The sequence below is a fragment of the Octodon degus genome, unplaced genomic scaffold (assembly GCF_000260255.1).
Source record: "Octodon degus isolate 3935 unplaced genomic scaffold, OctDeg1.0 scaffold00078, whole genome shotgun sequence".
Taxonomy (NCBI): Eukaryota; Metazoa; Chordata; class Mammalia; order Rodentia; family Octodontidae; genus Octodon; species Octodon degus.
In genome coordinates this window covers 4800144-4804080 of record NW_004524654.1, presented here as the reverse complement: position 1 = coordinate 4804080, position 3937 = coordinate 4800144, and the positions used below count along the sequence as shown (strand labels likewise).

Here is a 3937-nt window from a genome sequence, read left to right as displayed (position 1 = left end):
TGGAGCCAGCAGAGTATGGACTGGAACCTCCACTAACTGAGCTAAAGAAACCTTTCCTTTCTTAATTTTAGGTGTTGGTATTCTGTCCTGGCAATGAGTAAAAAGTAACTGAGACAATCTTAAATCTTACTCAATCTCTAAATACAATAGCAAATTCATAATTATGCCTAAGATGATACAACTACATACAAATGGAAATGCATTTATTCTCTCTCCAGAATAGTAGGCACAGTTTTCCTTTGGGTGATATTTATTATTTTCCTGACATTCCATAACTTAAATATTCTAATGTAGATTTAACAACACTTAAGATACTGATATCAGGTCAACAAATGTTATGTTACAAAACAAAGATATCTGCTTAATATATGTGTGTATATGCCCAAGCATGTTAATAAGATGGGAAAGAAATACACATGACAATTATAACCCTCATTTCTGCAGTGGCCACACAGTTATAACTAGTACTTACAATGACCTTCTTCTACTACACACTGTGTCTTTCCTTGGCCTTTAGCAAGCAGCTTAGTGGACCTTGATTCTTCATTTGGTGGTGTTACCCATACCTTCATTCCTGAAGCTTCTGGCTCATTTGTCATTCTGCCTGGATTGCGTTATTTCTCACTGACCTTAATAACAAAGTCCAGTAATACTAAGAGACACCTTAAGAGGTCTCCTGCATTCCAAACATACTCTTTCCTACCTCCTTTGTGCCATAGCAGTCCAAGTTCCCCTTGGTAGTCTGAATCAACCACTCTTGCAAACACTCTCTTTTCAGCTTGTTGACTCAGAGCCGTGATGAGCCCAAAATGACCAGGGAGAAATCTTAGCTGTCAGTTCAGTGGAATCACTATTCTGCCTCCTGGTAGAAGGTTTTCCCCTACTGGAACCAGAACTTATAGGCCAATAGATCATTAGGTCATGAAAACAGGAACCAAAAATTTTGCTAATCAGCCACTAGAGGTAATGGCGAATGGTACCATTTCCATTTGTATCCCTTGATTCCTGGACCCTTGAATCCTGACAGTGGGAGACACAGTACCATATATGTATTTGATGTTGATTCAGAGCATGTTCAGCCTTGGGCAGAACCTTGCCTCAGCCATGGAAGGTATCATCACTTAGCTGGCATTGTAATTGCATCTTTCAACTTTTGATCAATCCAGTTGCTTCTGGATGGTGGGCAACATGGAAAGCCAATGAATTCCTCCAAGGTATTCTTTATGACCCTTTGTCAAAGACCAAATAATTGAATATGTCTGGAAAAGTTTCTGTACTCTCAGTTCTGTCCCATTGATCCATGTGTCTGTTTTGTTCCAGTATCATGCTATTTTTGTTACTGTTGTTTTGTAATATAGCTTGAAGTCAGGTGTTGCTATGCCACCTGCTTTGCTCTTATTGCCCAAAATTACTTTTGCTGTTCTGAGTCTCTTCTTGTTCTGTATGAATTTTATAATCGTTTTCTCTAGATCTGCAAAGTTTGCTATTAGTATTTCACATTGAGATTGCAGTAAATTTGTATGCAGACTTTTGGGGGGTTTTTTCAAATTGAATATTTTATTAACATGGTAGTTGTCTGTAACATGTGCACACACACTCGCACACTCAGAATGATCAGCCTGAGAAAAAAGACTAATTATGCCTAAGGGGAAAATGAAAAACAAAATTTTCTATAGGTTTTCATTATTGTATGCAATTATGTCCACATCACTTACAAAGCTATTGCCAAATCAGGAAGCAGTGTGGGGAGGGGGGTTCATCTTCAGAAAGCCTCAACAGTGCCATAGCAGAGCTCTCAACATGTGAAAGCTGACATAATGTGGACTTTTGCTATGAATTTCTTCTTTTGCAAATATGGGGAGAGGTTTATAAATGGGCAGAAAATAAGAGAAGGCAGTGTGAAGTAGCCTTTTGCAGTCAATTTTCCTCACAGTATTGTGCAGGGTCATTGAGAAAAATGCTTAGTCTTTCTCTAGAACCAGTTTCAGAACTTTTCCAATTGCAGTGGTCTTACCCTCATCTCTTAAGGTAAAACGACTCATTTGGGGGAAGTCTGTAAAGGTTTCAAGGCAGATGGTTCCTGCTGTCTTTAAATGAGCGATACATCCTTGATCCTGTTTCACAAAACGGGGGCGAGTCTTACTTTTTTCTCCTGATTTTTTTGTCTCCCAAGCAGATAAAAGTTTTTATTTCAGCTTCCTCAGTACAGGTATGAATATGCAGCATTATATTCTGGGCAGGTGATGGATTTATATTCTATAATCACTATCTGGGCATCAAATGTGCGTCCAGAAGGACAGAGGTTATTGGGATCACAGAGTATGAATCCTGGAAGAATCTCCTCCTCAAGTCCTTTCAGCCTGATTTTGAGGTTTTCACCTGGGGCTACAGAATCTGTTTCTACAGCATCAGAAAGCAGTCCAAGGACTTCCATGTTGTGCTTGTTCGGCATCATCGCAAGCTGTTGACCTTTACAAATAGATCCTGATTCCAACTTTCCCAGGGCCACAGCGCCCATATCCTTGTACTTATCTACAATTTGCAGCCTGACTAGTTCATCAACTGATCTATTGAAGTTTGGTAAGTTATCCAGATATGGAATAAATGGTAATCCAATGTACCAAGGACAGAAATCTGATTGTTCTTTGAGATTTGCTCCAGTCAATCCTGAGCAAGGCATAAAATAAATGTCCTTTTGGGGATTGAAGCCAACCTTTTTCAAAAATGGCACTAGGTTCTCTTTACATTCTTCTTACCTCTCATTGCTCCAGTTTACTGTTGGATCATCCATCTTATTAATAAGCACAATTAAGTGCTTTACACCTGCTGTCTTTGCCAACATTGCATGTTCTCTGGTTTGTCCTCCTTTTTCAAATCCAGTTTCAAACTCTCCTTTCCTGGCTGAAATCAGCAACACAGCCAGATCCGCTTGAGAGGCACTGCCAATCATATTTAGAATGAAATTCGTATGGCCAAGAGCATCCAGAATTGTGAAATGTTGCTTTTCTGTTTCAAAATAAGCACAACCCACTTCTACTGTCTTACCCTTGTCTCTTTCTTCCTCATTTGTGTCTAAGGCCCAAGACAAGTACCAAGTTTCTCTGTTTTTTTCCTTAGCTTCTCTTTCATATTTTTCAAGTGTCCTTTGTCAACCATTCCAGTCAGATACATTATTTGTCCTTCAGTGGTTGACTTGCCCATATCTACATGCCCAGTGAACACTACATTTACATGTTCTTTTCTCAGGGCATCTGGTGGAGCAGCCACGGATTTAGGCTTTGGCGTTTCCTCTTCCTCCTTTATCATTTCTTGGGCATTTTCCTCAGGTGGCCTTCCATCTCCCAAGGAACCCCCCCCCCCCCCAGCTCTGCTTCACTTATTTCTTCTTTGTGCTCCCACGATTCTTCTGGGGACATTTCAGTCTCTCCATTTTCTACAACAGGTTCTGAAAGTTCCATGCTAACAGCTGGATTTGAACCTCCACACAATGACTGTTGCTCTTCAGAGGACTCCACAGGTACTTCGCCTTGTTAGTTTCCGACCCTCTCCATGCTCACTTCTGGCTACAGAGCAGGGCAGAAGCTGAATGCAGACTTTTGAAAGTATATTCACTTTAACAACATTGGTTCAGCCTATACAGGAGCAAGGAAGATGTTTCCATTTTCTGATGCCCTCTTCAATCTCCTAAGTATTGTAGTTTTCTTTGTAGAGGTCTTTCCCTTCCTTGGTTAGACTAATTTCATTTTTCTTGAAACAACTCTGAATGGTATTGTTGTCATAATTTGTTTCTCATTCTTTGTTGATGTACACAGATGTTAATGGTTTTTGTTTATCTTACATCTGCTATTTTGCTTAAGCTTGCTATTCTAAGAGTTTCTTGAGGGGGGCCTTTGAGTCTTTTATGTAGAGTATAATGTCACTTATATATAATAATTTG

The 3937-nt window shown here is 39.7% G+C and overlaps 1 pseudogene across 1 annotated transcript; it reads right to left on the bottom strand.

Annotated features, from left to right (window-relative positions):
• Positions 1–1925: 1925 nt before the first annotated feature.
• Positions 1926–3515, bottom strand: LOC101566449 (annotated as a pseudogene). The gene has a single exon (XR_192622.2). The product of XR_192622.2 is annotated as a eukaryotic peptide chain release factor GTP-binding subunit ERF3A pseudogene (transcript).
• Positions 3516–3937: the final 422 nt, after the last annotated feature.